This window comes from Choloepus didactylus, chromosome 11 (assembly GCF_015220235.1).
Source record: "Choloepus didactylus isolate mChoDid1 chromosome 11, mChoDid1.pri, whole genome shotgun sequence".
Taxonomy (NCBI): domain Eukaryota; kingdom Metazoa; phylum Chordata; class Mammalia; order Pilosa; family Megalonychidae; genus Choloepus; species Choloepus didactylus.
Window position 1 is genome coordinate 85,863,561 of NC_051317.1, and position 20,305 is coordinate 85,883,865.

The window sequence follows — 20,305 nt, forward strand, 5'->3', positions numbered from 1 at the left end:
AAAATATCGTTTTAAAAACTGCATTTCCATTGTGTAGAAGTATCATTACTTCAATTTTTAGACATTCATTTTGATGCCTAGCTTTTATATTATGAACAATGTTGTGAATATCTTTATACATACATTCTTGTCTGAGTTTCTAATTACTTCCTTAGAATAGATTCTTAAAGGGCAAATTTACCTGACTCTTAACGGTGCCAAATGTCTCTTTACAAATTTTGTACCAATTTATACTCCCACTGACGGTATGGTAAGGTTTCTTTCACCACATTCTGGACAACAATGATACAATAATTAATTAATATTTTTTAAAATTTTGCTAAATTGAAAAGAGTGCAAAATACAATGTCAAAGGCACTCAACACAAATTGACATAAATCCAGTGTACTGTTTATTATATAAAGTCAATTTCTTAATATTCACAGAGGTTCTTACACATTTTAGAATCACAAACCCCTTTGAGAATCAGATGAAATTTATGAACCTCTTTCTGTAAAAATGCTCATATACAGCAAAATAGACCCCTGGAGCTCATCCTTCAGCAACCTCAGAGCTTCCTTCTCAACATCTGACGTTTATGGAATTTCTAGAACATGAGCTCATTTGTAAGCTGGGATTCCAAGTATCAGTTCAAGCTCTCAGAGCATATACAATTCAGTGGAAAAGGACGCAGCTTGATGGATGAGTCTTGGTTTCGAGTTCAGCCCTATGTCTACCGAGGCGTTAGGTTCTATCACAAGTCACACCTCCAGGATCCCTTCCATATGTAAATCCCTGGAAATCTAAAACAATGGCAACCTTTGCTGGGATGTTATAGATATCTGCTTTGTGGACCATCTGTGGTTATTTTCTTTGCCCAGAAAATGGCTTTGCTTTGATATTCAACAAGAGCCAAGACCTTCTCCAACCCTGTTCATTTGATATCTGCTCCAGAAATACAAATTCTTGTCAATTCTCTTGAATGCATACATCTGATTGTTTTCCATGCTAGATCGGGAACTACTTGGGGGCACAAGTTGTATGTAACTCAACTCTCCTGCCTATGTCTAACTCTCCCAGCATATTATCCAGTAAATGTATGTTAAAATAAACCAAGCTAAACAAAAGAGAATAAAGTCAAATAAAAGGCTGTTTTGTTTGGATTGACTATAATGCTACAAAATGCTTAAACGTGCATATTCATTAACCACCTTTCCAGCTTAAACAAAATATTTACACATCAATTCTCTTGCCATTCAACTACTATAACATCATGTTTTGGAACTTGGGTTCCCCTTCCAATCCCCCAAAACCAATGAGTGGAAATTCTCCCTCCTTTATCTTTCTCCTTTCTCTCCTTCTTTCTCTTCCCACCCTCTTCACTCCTTATGAATAAACCACTTCAGCCTTTGAGATCTTTTCCCTTACTTCATCTTCCTTTCCTGTTAACCCACCTCTGTTTTCACCTTTTCTTCTCTGCTATATTTCTGGCCTTGTATGTCAAGCCTTTTTCCCTTTCCAATCAGGCCTGAACAAGTGTCCTTTTCTTATATTCTCCCTTCCACATTTTCTCCTGCTCCACTTCCTCAACACCCTATTCTTCAGGTAGTCCTCAGACCCTTAGGTGGCCACATTTTTGGAGACACATCTCTTAAAATGAAGTTAGATTTATTATTGTTTATGAGGAACACTTGGGCCCAGTAAGTTTCCCTGACACAGGACAGAGCCTTTGGGTTTGGAGGAGGACGTAAATGAATGAACAGGGGTCAGGGCCAGTGCCATGGGCTTAGCATAAGGGCTGGGGAACCAACCCACAGGTAGGAGGGATGAAGAGGAACTTGGGCACATCTAATCCAACACCACAGATCCCACCATGGGCCAAACCTCAAGAAAGATAAGAAGGAGAGGTCAGGGCTGGGAGTAAGGGGAAGACAAGCTGGGGAGGACAAGCTGGAGACGACAACCAGGAAGCAAATAGCTCTGCAGGAACTCAAGGAATCAAAAGAGAGGCAAATAGGAGAACCCTATACAGCAGCTACTGAAACAACAGAGAGGCATGAACCAGCCTCCCAGGTGCAATCATTTTCAGAGGCTAGTCCAAGGGAGAGAGCACAAAAAAGAAGGACCAGCTTCCTGCAAAAGGCAGGAGAGAAAGCCAGGACAGGCAGCATCGTGTAAATATTTTCTATCTTTGGTTTCCATTTCAAGGTCTCTTTTTATATCTTGTACCCCTGTCTCGGAATGTTACAATCCCCACCCCTCCCTTTTAGCCTAACTTGAACTTATCCCCTAGATCTTGGCTTAGACATCACTTCCTGCAGGAAGCCAATCCACCCTCACCGCACCCCTACTATGTGCTCTCGCAGTACTCCATTCTATCCGAGCACTTATCATTCTTTAGTGTCATTAGTCGCCTAATTGTCTGTCTTCCCAACTAGACTAGAAGCTCCTTAAGGTGAGGATCAGGAATTTTGTCCCATCAATTTCTCTTTAGCACTTAAACTAATGTCCAGCGTAAAGTAGGTGCTCAGTAAACTGAACATCATTGAGACACAGTCTACTTTCACCACGTAGGAAGAAAATCCACTACCACTCTTAAGAGAACCCAAAACCAAACTAACAATTCTTTCATAGTAGAACCAGACTTGCAGTTATCTAAACAGAGATCTGCTTTTTCCTTGAAACTCTAGTATTTTACAATCCTCTAATACCTCACTGCCTAAAGCCTGCTTTGATTCCTTTGATCAAGCTCCCCTTTGATCACATCACAATTTTTTTCAATGTCTTGCTTTTTAAATAATCAAAAAGTGTTATATGAAAACATAGGACTTTTTCATACAATGTTTATTATTTGGATGTTTAATACAAAACCAAGTAGTTTTTGGCTCTCACTAAGCCTATCAGTTGCAATAACATTAATCTCTCAGAGAAAGATCCGGCAAAGCTGATTAGCAATGTGACCAGCATGGCTAATCTGCAAGTGCAGTGTTAGATTTAAAAGGTGTGTCTCTGTTCATAACTCACCTGGCCAGATGAAAGGCTGTCATATATTTTGGCCCTCATAATATTGACATTTATTGAAATGTATTTGATAAATTGTGAAATGCAATTTTGTCTCAGAAATGGAAAATGATGACAATTTTTTGTGTGTGATTGTAATTATTTTTCAATTTTTACTAGTGGTCCCCATTTTTGTGATTAAGTCCTAGGAAGCTTCCAGGATAGGCCATTTCTGTTTCACCTTAATTTTGCTCTCAAACTTTAATTAAACTATTCTCATCATGAAAAAAAAAAAAAAAAACAGGAGACTCATTCTATTAAGCCACAGGACAAATACTGTTACTGCTGTCAGTAATTGTTTTCCATGGAAATGAAGCAATAATTCATTCCTCCAACATTTCTTTGGCACTTCCCATGTGCCAGACCCTGAAAGTAGAAAAACAAATAAGATGTTTCCTTTCTATAGTAGTTCACAATTCAGTTGGCAAATTAGTCTGGTCAGCCTTCATGATAAAGGGCAGGATGAAGTAAGTGCTAAACAGAGGGTTGAGAGAAAAGCTGTGCAAAAATAGAATATAAAAGAAGTAATTTTGAGAGGAGGGAACTGAGAAGGCTTCATGGATAAGATGGTATTTATCTTGGGTCTTAAAGAATGAGTACAATTTTGGCAGGTGAAAAGTGGTTAGAAAGGCATTTCTAGCTAAAAGAACAGCCTGAAAGGACACAGTATTAATGGATAAAGGGAAGCAGGAGGAGCTGGGTGGAACAAGATCATGAAGGGCCTTGAACGCCTTGATCAGTAGTTTGAAATTTTTTCCACCAACAATGGGTTGTCTATGTTTGCAGAAATGGTCATGGTATGATTTTTTTTTTAAGTTCAGTTTTATTGAAATATATTCACATACCATTCGGTCATCCATGGTATACAATCAACTGTTCACAGTATGATCATATAGTTATGCGTTCATCATCACAATCAATTTCTGAACATTTTCCTTACATCACAAAGAATCAGAATAAGAATAAAAAATAAAAGTGAAAAAAGAACACCCAAACCATCCCCCCCATCCCACCCTATTTGTCATTTAGTTTTTATCCCCATTTTTCTACTCATCCATCCATACACTAGATAAAGGGGGTGTGATCCACAAGGTTTTCACAATCACACTGTCACCCCTTGTAATCTACATTATTATATAGTCATCTTCAGGGGTCCAGACTGCTGGGTTGGAATTTGGTAATTTCAGGTATTTACTTCTAGCTATTCCAATACATTAAAACCTAAGAGGTTTTATCTATATAGTGCATAAGAATGTCCACCAGAGTGACCTCTCGACTCCATTTGGAATCTCTCAGCCACTGAAACTATTTCGTCTCATTCTGCATCCCCCTTTTGGTCAAGAAGATACTCTCAGTCCCACGATGCCAGGTCCACATTCATCCCCGGGAGTCATATCCTGCATTGCCAGGGAGATTTACACCCCTGGGAGTCGGGTCCCACATAGGAGGTGATTTTTTTTAGAAAGATAATTTCTGGAAAAAAGTGTAAAGAATGGATTCCCAAGAAATGGGAAGCAAGTGGTAAGGCAGCTACTGCAAAAGTCAAGGCAACCAAAATTGAGGCTGCGTTGAACCTTGACAGCAGGGATGGAAAGAAAAAGACACCCATTATGGAGGCTGAATCAAGATAACTTGGATGATAATCTTCTACATACTTGAAATCCCTCTTCCCATGATGTTTTAAACAGTGCTGAGCTTATTGTAGAGACTCAATAAATGCTTGTTAAATTAAAAATACAGAATTTATTATAGGCTGTTGACTCCCATGTTCACCAAATATGACTATCATAGTAAACTCCAAAGAATAAAGAGGTATCCTACCAGAAAATCATCTGCCAGTACATTATTCTAATGTATTGGAAAGGACTACTATACTACAGAATTAAAGAAATAAATTGCTAATAATAACGGCTGCCATATATGAGCATGATACTAATGTCTTTTCCATCTCATTTATTCTTAAAACAGCATTGTAAGGCAGGAACTATTGACCCCATTTCACAGATAAGGACACTAAGGAGTTGGAGTTATCTTTCCAGGAGTACACAATTGGTAACAGCTCTGCTATTTGAGCTCAGGTTGTTCCTTAACTAAAACCCATATTTTTAATTGCTACATTGTATTATAGAGCATTTCAGTACAGGGAAAACCATTTTTAAGGTAAAAAAAAAAAACTTAGTTCACATTTCAAGCACTATATTAATACTAAACAAAGATAATATTATAGCAAAAATACATTTATAGGTGAAGAAATAAGTCATAAGCAAATAACACAACCATACACCCAACGTGTTCAGTAGGAAGGTGTAATATTTAGTTACTTTTCTGACAACCAATATATTCAATGAAACACAGCTGACCAACAGCCATGTAAAAGTAAAACTGTAAATTATCAAGAAAATTAATACAAGCCAGGATCTTTGGGGCTGATTTCATAGACAAAAGAATATGGAATAATATTACATGCTATTGTTTGGAAATGAACCACTGCAAATCTGTGGAAGTCAAGTTTGAGCAAGATATATGCATATGTGTTCTTTAAATTATCTTTGTACTCTTTTAAATATTTCTTATTTAAGCAATTTTATTGAGATACATTCACATGCCATAAAATCATCCATAGTGTACAATCAGTTGTTCACAGTATCATCACAGAGTTGTGCATTCATCACCCCAATCAATTTTTGGAACATTTTCATTACTCCAAGAAATAAAAACAAAAATAAGAATAAAAAACAACAAAAGTAAAAAAGGAACAACCAAAGCATCTCATACTCCTCCTCCCCCCATTATTCATTTATATTTTGTCCCCATTTTTTCTACTCATTTGTCCATACACCGGATAAAGGGAGTGTGGGCCACAAGGTTTTCACAATCACACAGTCACATTGTATAAGCTATACAGTTATATGATCATCTTCAAAAAATCAAGGATACTGGATTACAGTTCAACAGTTTCAGGTTCTAGCTATTCCAATACACTAAAAACTAAAACAGGGTATCTATATAATGCATAAGGATAACCTTCAGAATGACCTCTCGACTCCATTTGAAATCTCTCAGCCATTGAAACTCTATTTTGTTTCATTTCTCTTCCCCCTTTTGGTCAAGAAGGATTTCTCAATCCCATGATATTCCAGGCTCATCCCCAGGAGTCCAGGCTCATCCCCAGGAGTCATTCCCTCAACACCTCTGGGAGTCATGTCCCACATGGGGGGAGGGCAGTGAGTTCACCTGCAGTGTTGACTTAGAGAGAGAAGCCACATTTTAGCAACAAAAGAGGTTCTCTGGGGGTGACTCTTAGGCACAATTATAAGTAAGCTTAGCCTCTCCTTTGCAGTAACAAGCTTCATAAGGGCAAGCCCCGAGATTGAGGGATTGGCCTACTACAATGGTAGTCCCCAATGCTTATGTGAATAACAGGAATTCCCCAGGTGTGGAATTTTAACATTTCCAACTTTTCCCCAGTCCCTCAAGGGGGCTTTGCAAATACTTTTTGTTCACTGCCCAAATTACTCTGGGGTATATCAGGGTTTCATGCTAACCTGTAACAAATCAACCAGATCTCAACCCCTATTTAAGATTCCATGTAATTATCGTATTTGAGTAAACTGACCAAACAAGTTACATTAACAGCATACTACAGAAAATTTAGATTTTCCACCAAATAAACATCTCTTCCTTTGGTCTCAAACAGAGTCGAAGTTTTAAAACACAGTCAATATCATCCTTTTCCCTTTAGTCTGGTTTACCTTAGTCCTAACCAAGTCCATTTGGTTCATATCTCTAATTAAAGTCTGATCTCTTTTTCAGCTTCTTAACATTTGCTGTATGGGGTAATGCTGACAGTCATAGCTGCTGAACTCTGGCCCTGAGTCTCAGTGTCACACAGATACCTGAAGTTCCAGGGATCGACCAGATTATACACAAACAACTCAACATCTCAGAATTTAGAAATAACCATTACAACTCATCAATGGATCTGACTGCTGTAAGAGCTTACAATCTAGGAATCTTTACCATAAGCCTTCCCCTGATAACGTTATGCTCTCAGATTCAATTCTCAAGAGATTGCACATTATAGTTGGTCCATATTAGTGAGGCATTATAATGTTTGTCTTTTTGATTCTGGCTTATTTCACTCAACATACTGTTCTCAAGGTCCATTCACCTAGTTGCATACCTCAGAACTTCATTTCTTCTTGTCTCCCCTCAATATTTCGTTGCATGTATACACCACAGTTCACCATTCCGTTTATTGATCAATATACCCTTAGGTCACCTCCATCCATTATGAATCGTGAATACTGCCACCATAAACACCAGTGTGCTATGTCCATTCGTGTCCCTGCTCTCAGTTCTTCCAAGTCTATACCCAATAACGGGGTTTCAGGACTGTATGGCAACTCCATGTTTAGCTTCCTGTGGAACCACCACACCGTACTCCAGATGGGCAGCCCCATTCTACTTCCCTACCAACAGTGAATAGGTACATACTTCTCTCTACATTTTCTCCAGCACTTGTATCCCTCTGTTTATTTTTTAAACAGTTTTATCCACACACCACACAATCCATTCTAAGTAAACAATCAAAGATTACCAGTATAATTACATAAATATGCATTTACCACCACAATCGATATGAGGACATTTCCATTTCTTCTGCAAAGAAAGATGAAAAGGAGGGGAAAAAATGAAGAATAAAAATATAAAAGATAGAAGAAAAATAAAAATAAAATAAAATACAATGTAAAGGTCAGACAACACCACCACCAAGAATCCCATACCTTTCCCTTATATCTCCCTCTTAGAAACATTTAGCTTTGGTATATTCCTTTGTTACAAATAATGGAAACATCTTACAATGTTAACATTAACTATAGACTCTAGTTTGCACTGATTGTATTTTCCCCTATATTATCCAGTTTTCAACAGCTTGCAATGTTGACATTCACTTTTTTCTCCCTCTTTTAAAAACATTCTTACATTTGTACACTTAATCATCATCAATGACAACTCTAGGTTTCACTAGTTATACAATCCCAGTCTTTATCTTCTGTCTTTTCTTCTGGTGTCATACATGCCCCCTAGCCTTCCACTTTCAACCATACTCATGCTCATCTTTGTTCAGAGTACTTACAATATTGTGCTACCATCACACAGTATTATGCTATCCATTTCTGGATCTATACAACCAGTCCTGTTGAACTTTATGTACTCCTTCAGCATCAAATGCCCATTTTCTAACTTCTTTCTGTCTCCTGACAACCTGTGTTCTCAACTTTAACTCTCAAATTTCACTCATCAATGTCAGTTCATATTACTGAATACATAGAGTATCCATCCTTTTGTTTCTGGCTAATTTTACTCAATGTAACGCCTACTGTCTACCATTTTGTCTTTTAGATTTTATATGTCATATCTTCTTTATTTTTTTCCCTGTATCTTTTTACTTTTACTTCATTTCTACTCACTTCTGCAAACCTCTCTTCTCCTGTCTTTTCCTATCTTCCTGTAGTGCTCCCCTTAGTTTTTCTTGTAGAGCAGGTGTCTTGTTCACAAACTCTCTCAGTGTCTGTCTGAAAATATTTTAAACTCTCCTTCATTTTTGAGGGACAGTTTTGCCAGATATAGAATTCTTGGTTGGCAGTATTTCTCTTTCAGTATCTCAAACATATCATCCCACTGCCTTCTTGTCTCCATGGTTTCTACTGAGAAATCCACACATAGTCCTATTGAGCTTCCCTTGCATGTGATGGATCACTTTTCTCTTGCTGCTTTCAGAATTCTCTCTTTGTCTTTGACATTTGATAATCTGATTATTAAGTGTCTTGGTGTCAGTCTACTTGGATCTGTTTGGGGTACACTGTGATTCTTGGATCTGTAATTTTAGGTCTACATAAGAAATGGGAAATTTTCAGTGATTATTTCCTCCATTATTGTATCTGACCTTTTCCGTTCTCTTCTCCTTGTGGGACACCCATGACATGTATATTCATGTACTTCGTGTTGCATTCATTTCCCTGAGACCCTGCTCATATTTTTCCATTCTTTTCCCTATCTGTTCTTTTTTGTGTAGGATTTCAGATGGTTTGTCCTCTAGTTCCTGAATCCTTTTCTTCTGCCTCTTCAAATCTGCTGTTGTATGTCTCCATTGTGTTTTTATCTCTTCTTTGTGTCTTCCTTTCCCATAAGTCCTGCCAATCATTTTTTCAAACTTCCAAATTCTTTCTTATGCTTGCCCAATGTCTTCTTTATGTCCTTCATCTCTTTTGCCATATTTTCCCTCAACTCGTTGATTTGATTTTTGAATTGATTTAGCATATTTGTTTGAAGATGTTTAGTTAGTTGTTTCAACTCCTATATCTAATTTGAAGTGTAAGTTTGTTCCTTTGACTGGGCTGTATCTTTGTTTTTTCTAGTGTGATTTGTAATTTTTTATTGTCTAAACATCTGGTTTCCTTGATTACCCCAAACAGATTTTCCCAGATAGGATAGGCCCAGGTCTCAGGAAGAGGGTATAATCAGAATCAGGTTTCCCTGAGGATGAGACCCAGAAATTGTCAGATTTCCCTGTGAGGCCTGTAATTGCTGTGCTTTTCCTATCCTGCCCAGCAGGTGGTACCTGTCAGCCTGCAGCTCCCCACTGGTGTAAAGAGGTACATTGCCTTTAATTCTCAGTAGACCCTGTCCCTGCCAAGAACTGCAAGTGTCAGAAGCCCAGCTTAAGCTGTTTCTGTTTTTTTTCCCCCCAGGCCCTAGGGTCTGAGTTCTCTGAGGGAGGGCAGCCACCTGAACTGTGCCCTACCTCCCATTTTTCTTAGGGAAGTTAAGCCCTTTAGGGATTTATCTCCTACACTTGATTACTTCTTGACTCTCTAACAACTCCACCCTTGCATGGGTCAGCACTGACAATTGAAAATGCCTGAGGCTTTCTCTAATGAGCTACTTAGAATGAGAGAAAAAAAAAAGGAAAAAAGAAAGAAATCCCATTTTCAAAGCCAGTCCCCAGTCCCCCAATTATAAGTCAAGAACCAGAGTTGGTGCCCAGTTCTATGTGCCTCTTTTCTTGGGACACAACCCTTTTCCAGTATTCTGAGCTGAGCTGATTCCAAAAGCCTCTGTTTTTTGTTTTTTTTTTTTTTTTCCATTAGTCCCACCTCCTCTCTGCTAGGAGAAACCTCCAGGTTCCTTTCCTGTTTGCTCCAGGTTTATCTGTGCTCATAGCTTGTATTCAGTAGTCCAAATTTGTTAATTAAAACCACAATTGGAGCTTGGTTGAGCTACCCTCCCTTCCTCTTAGTAGATTGCTTCTTTTTCCCACAGGGAAGTCTTCCAACTCAGCCTGCCATGACAGTGGGGGAGGGATATCAGCTTTTCAGTTTGGGGAGCTTTACTTACAGTTCTTATACTGTGATCTTAGCCATTCCATCCATTCCAGACTGGTGTATGATGTTTGTACAGTTACAGACATCTCCCAACAGTTGTTCCAGTTTACTAGTTGCTCCTGGCTATATGCTAGTTGTTCCAGAGGGCTAACTAAATTTCACACTTTCCTACACCACCATCTTGCCCCGCCTCCTACATACTTCTTTTAAGCTAAGTTTACATACATTTTATGCTCCTTCTCTCTTTTTAAGAGTTAGAAAAACACTCTGTAGAATATGTTTCAACAATTCCAGACTGTCCCTTACTCTCCATATTAAACAAAGATCTCTATGTTAAGTAATCAAATACTTACACAATGTGCAGATAAGAAAATACTTTGTAATAAATATCTGTAACTTTTAAAGGCCATAAAAAATGAATTCATGGATTCATTTTTACTCAGTCTTTGAGCTAAATATTTGCATGCCTAATATATTTCTACCTATCCAGGTAAGATTCAGAAGATGCTGGCTGACAATGGAAGCAGAAAACAATAGGATACCATTGAAATGGTAAAAGAAAATAATTGCCAATCTAGAATTTTACTTCTAGTGAAAATATACTTCAGAAATAAAGGCAAAATAAAGACATCTTCAGAAAAAACAAAACTGAGAGACTCCTCAAAAGCAGACACATACTCAAGAAAACAAGACAAGTACTGTTTAGGCAGAAAAAAAAAAGATCACATAGAAAACTGAGATACAGGCAAAACAGAAAAGCTAAAAAAGGGATTAAATATATGGGTAGATCTAAATAAATACTGAATGTATTCAGTAATAATGTATTTAATAATAATTTTCTGAGGGGCTTAAATATAGATTTATGAAATTAAAACACACATAACCAAGAGTGTATAAGTTAGGAGAGGGGAGATGAAATTAAATTATATTAATGTCCTAGAGCTGTCCAGGAAATGGCAAAAGTATTGATTCACATTAGACTTTAATAAGCCAAGGATGCAAATGAACATTTCTAATAACCACTAAAAGTATAGAATAGTCTGTATAACTACCAAGCCAATAGATAATATTGGATAATAATAAATGGATATTAATAATCATTACCATTAAATGGATAATAATAATAGTAACATAAATAAGTAAAATGGACAATAACAATAATAATAATAATGAGTATTTCTTTAAATCTCAAACCAAAAGAAAGTGAGAAAGGAGAAAATATGGGGACAGAACAAAATGGGAAAAATGAAGAGCAAAAACAAGATGATAGATTTAAACCCAAATATATCAGTAATTACACAAAATGTAAACAGATTAAATATTCCAATTAAAGGACAAAGATTGCTAGACTGGATTAAACAAAAACTATTTTTCTAGTTTGCTAATGCTGCTGGAATGCAAAACACCAGAGATGGATTGGCTTTTATAAAAGGGGGTTTATTTAGTTATACAGTTACAGTCTTAAGGCCATAAAGTGTCCAAGGTAACACATCAGCAATTGGGTACCTTCACTGGAGGATGGCCAATGGTGTCCGGAAAACCCATTAGCTGGGAAGGCATGTGGCTGGCATCTACTCCAAAGTTCTGGTTTCAAAATGGCTTTCTCCCAGGATGTTCCTCTCTAGGCTGCAGTTCCTCAAAAATGTCACTCTTAGTTACACATGGAGTATTTGTCCTCTATTAGCTTCTCCGGAGCAAGAGTCTGCTGCTTTCAACAGCCATCTTCAAAATGTTTCTCATCTGCAGCTCCTGTGCTTTCTCCAAAGTGTCCCTCTTGGCTGTAGCTCCTCTTCAAAATGTCACTCTCAGCTGCACTGAGTTCCTTCTGTTTGTCAGCTCATTTATATGGCTCCACTGATCAAGGCCCACCCTGGATGGGTGGGGCCATGCCTCCATGGAAACATCTCATCAGAATCATCACCTACAGTTGGGTGGGGCGCATTTCCATGCAAACAACCCAATCCAAACGTTCCAACTCAGTCCTCACTAATATGTCTGCCCCACAAGATTGCATCAAAGAACATGGCCTTTTCAGGGGGACATAATACATTCAAACCAGCACAACTATATGCTGCTTAAAAAAAAAATTCCATAAATATAAAGATATAGAAAAATTGAAGGTGAAAGGATAGGAAAAGTTTTACTATGCAAACGTTATCCCTAAAGAAAGCTGGGGTAGCCATATTCATGTCACACAAAGTAAATTTTAAGACAAAAATTTAAGTAAAATTTGCAGACAATGCCATTGTATTATTCAAGAGTCTATAGATAAAGTATTTGAATTAATCAGAGTTTAGCAAGGTTGCTGGACAGAAAAATCATTATACTTCTCATACTAGCAACAGAGTGAAATTTACATAACAATTTACAACAGCATCAAAAATATCAAATACAAAGAAATACAGTACAGAGAGCTATTTTACTATCTTCATGTCAGTACCAGACTATCTTAATTATTGTACTTTATAATAAATATTGAGATCTGGAAGAGTAATTCTTCCTTCCTTTTTGTTTTTCTTTTGGGCCCAATTGCTATCCTTGTCTAACTGCGTTTCTATATAAATTTTAGAATAAGATTGTGAATTTTCATAAAAATAAAGCCTGCTGGCACTTTGATTGGGATAGTGTTAACTTTACGAGAGGATTGACATCATGATATATAATATTTTCATCCATTATCATGGTTTCTTTAGATCCCTATTTATTTAGAACTTTAATTTATTTCAAAAATGTTTTCCAAATTTCTAATCTATGGCATTAGATAGCAGGAGTGTGGTTTCTTTGGGAGAATTGAGGGAGAATAATTATTAGGAGAGGGGAATTTCTGTTTTGCAGATAATGTTCTAGTTCCTGACCTGAGTATTCTTTTTATTTTTCAAAGTCAGGATGTAGAGAAGGAAATCCCTCAAAATATAATTCTATGGATTGACCATTGGATTCTGAAAAAATTAAAATGTATTGATAAAACAGAGATGGCCACAAACCTTTCCCATGTATGGTATGTGGCTAGTGTGTAAGAGATCAAGAAGCAACCATTGGATGACCCTCTAGATTAGGGGTTTTCAAACTGAAGGCTGTGTGTTTAGTGGGTTTTGACCAGCATTATTTTCAACAAAATGGAATAGGATTGAAAAGATCAAAGTATATCATGTGCAATAAGATTAAGCATCGTTTCACAACACCTTTGCTTAAGCTATATACACACGAATATATGCACATGTGTATAGACTTTGATTTAAAATCTGTTCCTTGTTGTAGATTATCATCAAATATACTGGAAAACCATGCTCTGGAAACTATTTTCCAACAGAATTCTATGTGTCATCACATGTGGTGTTTATAGCTATACCATTTTTACAATAGCTCAGAATTATCTTCCCTATGATGTAAACATTAGATTGGTGACTGTCAAACTTGTGATGGAATAGAATTGAATGAAAGTTAATGGTGAAAGATTTTAATTATTAATCAATTTAAGAAAGAACTACAGGTTACGATAGAGTTAATTAGGCAATATGAGAACAACAACGTAATGAAGGTAATCAGAGCTCCCTGTTTTCAAAAGAGGATGTTCAAGAACACTGGACTCGAGCTCAGGGAGGGTGTTAGAAGCGACATGCACTCCCTTTAAGAAGAGAGCAGAAGGTGCTGCAGAGGCAACAAATGAAAATAAAGAAGAGCTGTCCAGGGAGGCATTTCTCCAAGTTGCTTCCCAGCTCTCATCTACCAGTTCCTTTCTGAAAGCCACCCATGACCTTTTTACCTCCTTGTGCTTTCCATACTCTCCCTTCAGTGCCTGAATAGTCACCCTACCACTAATCCATGTCTGGCTCTCCATCTTATACCCTCAAGGACCACCTTGGCAATTTGCTCTCTCCACTGTCAGGTTCAAGACAACCATCGCCCATATGATGTCTCCAAGCAGACCTCAGACAGGGTTTAGGCAAAAGAGATTGGGGTGTTAAGAGGAGAGAAGGAGAGTTTCAAACCTGAATCTCTAGGTATGTACTTCCCCCACCAAGAACAAATTCTGTAGTTCCCTGAAGGTCAAACATCTCCATATGGCATAAGGTCAAACATCTCCACATGGCATAACAATTAAGGAAAGAGATTAGAATAATAGCAATATTGATAATAAATTACAAGTGTTAATATTTATCTAGCCTCTATTATTGCCAGGCATTGCTCCAATATTTTACATGGATTAACTCATTTAATTCTCACAATAACACAAAGGTAGGGAAGGTTATCCCCACTTTGCAGAAGAAGCAAATGAGACATACAGGTTTTAAGCAACTAACGCATGATATCACAGCTAAAAAATTATGGAGAATGAAATGCAAACTATGAAGTAACCAAGAAAGAAGAGAATGTTGAATTATCAGCTTAACAAAGTGGGACTCTAATTTTACCAGGTAACTCTAATTTGCCTTTAGTTAGAACTGCAAGAATCCTCACACACCAAAGGTAAATAGATGCTTGAACTCCAGCTGCCTTTACCTGTCAATTTTTATGTGGCATTTAGTAGAAATAATCAATGTCATACACTGGGAGTTTTTCCCCTAACAGAGACACTGCCTTTGTAGCTTCCTAAACTAGAGTCCTCATAATGAAATGTTGAAAAGTTCCAGGGGCTCACCAGGACACTAACCCAAAAGACAAGAACATTAACAGCAGATGACTAAAATTCACCCAATTTCTTTGGGATGGTCCATTCCTTACCTTATTTTGGAAAGTCCGGCAAAAAGATTTCTGGACAGGTTTGTTTGAAGGTCAATAAAATAAGCTATTTAATCCATGTACCCAAAATCACTGGGAAAAAAATCTTCCAAATCACAAAGCCCAGTAAGACACACAGGTCAAAACAGAGCTAACATCAAATGGCTGGGTTAAGTATTGACAATTAGACAGTGGGTCCTCCACCAAGATTCTCAAGGAACTAAAAAAGTTGCTTAAAGGTAGAAAGACAAGGAAGAAGGAGACAGAGAGCCGAAGATCTATTGTTAGCAAATCTGAATTCCTTATTAAAAAGAGAGAACTTTCAGCCTGACATTTGGACATTGCTTATGTGAAGCACTGTCACATTCGAACCCTGACCTAAATTTAATGGTTTAAAAAAGCAGTTAGTCTCTGTTCCCACCCACATCCAAATACCAGCTGAGAACTCATACCTCATACCCTTTTCATCCAGAAAGTTAAAATGCAGTATGCTGTCTCTCCCTCTTCCTAAAATGGTTATTTGGTTAAAACCCATGGTGATTAAAGAGTTAAAATTCTGCACTAAGAACAACCAGTTGACCTTTAAATATGCTGGTTTGAATCCAATCACCTTTCAGCAAACATGAAATCTGGCACAAAGAGTACTAACGCACACCAATTATTTTCATAGTGTACATGACTGAGCTCACCGAGCCCTGTTTAGAAAAAAGAATAAATGTTCATTTTCCAAAAGCCAGACTCAGAGCCTGCATGTCTCTGTTTGTTGGGTTTTCCTTTGGTAACTGTCTCCAAAAGTGTTGTTGGAGAATTGGCCTTTCCTTGAAAAAGCACAGTTCTTTAAAGAAAATAGCTTTTTCATTTTGTTTAAACGCAGTTATATGCAATAGTTTCCCCCAACTCTTAGCACATCAAAAGTAAAAACAGCTGAGAAATAATGAATTATTATCCTCAGTTAAGAATGCTGTAAGCCATATACATAAAAGACAGAATTTCCCCTCCCAGTGAAGGACTGAAATGAAACACCATATCCTGCTTTGAGCAAATACATTAAAATCCAGAGATTCAAAACCAGTAGTTGAGGGAGTGTTTACTTCCTTAAATTATTTTTACTTTTCAAAAATAGTTCCTGGGGGTTCTTTTAAGTGGTGAGATTCCCTTGTGCCTTTAAAACATAAATCAATTTGCAAAAATTCAATCACAGGCTTTTTAAGAAGTTACTCCACGGCTGTCGTGGGGCAGCCAGAAGCCCTGACTCGACACTGTGCCGTGTTGCCCGGTCACCACCGACCAGTTGTGAGACTGTGTTCCATCCCCTCCTTTTCTCTGCCTCAACGGTCCCTCTGTATCCCACCCCACCCCATTTCTTTCACTGCACTTGTCACATGTCAACCAGCTACATGGAGTATGAATCCCACACCTGAACCGTACCCAAGCCTGAGTATGTTTTGTTTTTTTTTTCCTTGTTTAATTCTTTTCCTTAGGACTGACACTCTGGGGTTCCCTCCCAATTCTCAAAATTCTGCTCTCACAGCTCCTCCTCCAGCGAGACTCCTGCTGGCCGTGCCCAGGACTGTCAGCCCCTCCTTCCCACAACACTTGATTCTCCTCCTTATTCACTCCCTGTCCTCTAGCGAGTCCACAAAGAGAAAGGTCAGACGGCACAGCCAGGTGGGTAGGGTCCCGGTGCCAGTGCCCAGAGCATCACCCCCGCCCCACGGCGCTTCAGCTCTGGGGCTGCAGAGGGAGGCGCTTGACTCCGGAAGAGCGAGCCCGCCGGGTCGGGTCCTGCTCGCAGACCGCGTCGGGGAAACATCTGCCGGCCCCGCAACGCCCCGCCACGGAAGGCCCCTCGGAGTTTCGTGTCTATGAGGCAACCCGAGGACTCTCCCGGAATCCAAGAGCCCTTTTCAGAGCCCTGGTGGAGCAGGCTCTTTCCATGGCCCCCTCGGCAGAGCCCCCTGACTTCCACGGACAAGCCAAACAAGACGGCCTCCCTCGTGCCCCTGCCTGAGTCCTCGCTCTTTTCCAAGGGGCAGAGCTCCCTCTGCAAGCGCCTTAGAGCCTTAGAAGCAGCCACTGATTCCAATCCCATTCTCCTCCCTCCTGCACTGATTAGATATGAAGGTCCAGATCTCAGCATTGACACTGACTAGTAGCTGATCACACACACACACATTTGCCTTGCCAAGCCTTGGGGAGGGGAGAAATGAATGCATCCTTTTGCTATCATCCTCAGCTCACGTCCCAGACAAACTCACTTCACCTGAGCACAAGGTATGAACTGCTGGGTCCGCACCTAATTTTTCAATTATTTTCCTCGCAGGCAGTAAAAGACTCCCTTGGTCATATCATCCTAAAGTCCATGACACCAAAGGCCACCCAACAGCCTATTCGCTTGAAGAACTACATGGCAACATATTTAGTTAACATTTTCTGTTAATTAGGATACACAATTCTGTTGTAGACAAGACCTACTCAGGCTTCCCAACCCAGCCACCCTTTCCTCTCCTTTCTGTCAGAATCCCACCTACTACGTCTACCACAAAGGCAACGTGGTACCAGGGGAAGAAGAAAGCCAGAGAGACCTAAAGACAAGCCTGGGATTCAGTCTCAGCTCTGTTGTTTATTGACTGAGTGACTTTGGCCAAGTCGCTGAAGTTCACTGAAGCCTATTTCACCTTCTGTAAAGAGGGGATTATAGTACCCACCTCACAGGGTACTATGAAGAAGCAAATGAGATAGTTCAGTGAACATACTTTTAAACTATAAACAGAGAGGGGGAAGGGAGTGGAAAGGAAAGAGGAGACAGGAAGGGGGAGGGGTGCAGAGGGGTGAGAGGAAGGAAGTGGAGGGAAAGAACTGAGATCTGCTCTCCCTCACCCTTTCACTCTAGCAGGTAAAATAAAATCATCTGACAGGAAACCTGAATAAAATAATCCAAAAGATAATACTCTTAGGAACTGCCAAAGGGAGAAGCCACTATAATCTCCAAATCCAGTTAAGAGCTTGATCTAAGCAGCACGTTTTAAGCCCCTGGGTGAATAGAACACTGCACTAAAAGCTATGAGACTTTGACCTGCAGAAAAAAAGCAAAATGTATCCCTCATTTAATTCACTGGGGAATAAAAACAAGAGCAATTGAAGGGCAAACTTCAGGAGTGGGGGAGACAAACACCTCAGACCATTAACTTACTTTATCCCCATGGCAAAGAATCAGGTTGCAACATCAACTTCAAGAGATAATTCCAGCTTTGTGTTTTCTGCCTAGTCCCATTCGAATGGGAAGTTCTGCTCAGAGGCTGAAACAGAAAGCAGGAAGTCAACATAACTGATTTTCCTAACTCCCCAAATGCAAATCACCGCACTCATTATAGATAAGAATTATGGTAAGGTGCAAACCACTTTTTTTTTTAAAAGAGGTCACATGCTCCATGTGTGCATTAAACATTCTACTCCAGGGAAGAAATGAATGATCCGTCTGCTTCCTTCCTTAATAAAGGAGGGAAGCAGAGCTGGATTGACAGTGAAGTAAAAGCTACCAAGTGTGTTCCCATCAGAACCCAAATGCCGCTAAAAACAATGAAGGGCCCCTCTGATGCTCAGAGAATATTCTCTGAGCTGGATTTACTAAAGTCATTTCTCTTCAAGGGAGTAGTTACTAAAGTGGCTCCCCTCCCACTTCCTCATTATTGTTTGTGGTATCAATACTTTCTTAGCATTGATATTTGAAACTTTCAAGTTGAAGCTCTAAGTTCCAGCACCCCTTTCCCACCCCCAACACATGCTCCTTTAGTCAGTTTCTATCATATATCATCCTTTCTATCTTACATCAGTCAAGAATTTGGCTAATTCTGCTATCACAGCTGGACTCCACTTTACCACACCTTGCCAATTCCTCAACCATTTCTGGGCTGAATCCTCACTACCTCAGGCTTCCTGCCTGCTCTCTTTCATAAGACTGCCATGCACATCTTTCCAACCTACTGCTTTCCTTTCATTATTCCCCTGTTCAGGGGTCAGCCATAGCTCCCTAATACTTAATGATCAAATCTAAATTGCTCAACCAGTGGTCTCACCATCTCTTCATAGCTTAGGCAGGTGTTGCAATAGAAAGAGCATGACTCTGCCTACCAGATGGATTGGTGAAGAATCTAGTTTAGGTACACTCTATCACTGAGTGGCCATGAGCACCTAGACAAATTATAAAGACTCTGTAAGCATCAGTTTCATCATTTGTGTAATAACAAAAACAAAGTGGTCATGGGGGCTGTGGTGGTTTGAAGCTGTATGTACCCCAGAAAAACATGTTCTTCAGTTTAATCCATTCCTGTGGGTATAAACCCATTGTACGTAAGACCTTTGAATAAGGCTACTTCAGTTAAGGTGCAATCCACCTCAGTCAGGATGGGTCTTAATCCTATTACTGGAGCCTTTTATAAGAGAATGAAATTCAGACAGAAAAGAAAGAAAAAAGCCACAAAAGCAAGAAGCTGAAATCAACGAAACCTGGAAAAGAAAAGAGAGAACAGCAGACACCGCCATGTGCCTTGCATGTGACAGAGGAGCCAAGGATCATCGGCAACTGGTCTTGGGGAAGAAAGCATCGCCTTGATGATACCTTGATTTGGACATTTCTCCCCCTCAAAAACATGAGGGAATAAATTCCTATTGTTTAACCCAACCCATCTCATGATACTTACTTTGAGCAGCCTAGGAAACTAAAATAGTGGGCTTTCAATAAGAAGAGGAATAAATGATTATGTTATGCATACTATGTTCCAGACTCTGTTCTAAATGTTGTGCATGTATTTATGTAGGTATCACTATTATCCTCATTTTGTAGAAGATGAAATTGAGGCAAAAGTGGGTAAATGAAGTCATTGAAACCATATAACGAATCATTAGAGGAGCCAGCGAGCAGTCTGACTCCAGAGACTGCACTCTTTACCCCTTGCTCTCCTGCCTCCCACGGTATGCTACTTCCCCTGTCCTCACTCCTCTCCCTTCAGCTTTCACTAGCTATCACAGCCGATGTCCACCTCAGGCCTTCCCTTCCTTCCAGGCTTCACTCCACATACCAATCTCCCCTAATGCATTTTCTCTCCAATCTTGCCTGACGTTTGCTTCCCTTTATTTTTTCTATAGTCAAGTATACCATC

General features: G+C 39.1%; 1 protein-coding gene across 4 annotated transcripts in view; it reads right to left on the minus strand.

The window, feature by feature from the left end:
• The window catches only part of PDE4D (phosphodiesterase 4D), a 1,663,062-nt gene extending 1,644,636 nt beyond the window's left edge, over positions 1 to 18,426 (minus strand). For 3 of the 4 annotated variants that reach the window (XM_037799050.1, XM_037799045.1, XM_037799053.1), the window contains exon 1: positions 18,340 to 18,426. The gene's annotated coding sequence lies outside the window, so the exon portion shown is untranslated. The remainder of the gene's footprint in view (positions 1 to 18,339) is intronic. The other variant, XM_037799047.1, reaches the window with a different exon arrangement.
• Positions 18,427 to 20,305: the final 1,879 nt, after the last annotated feature.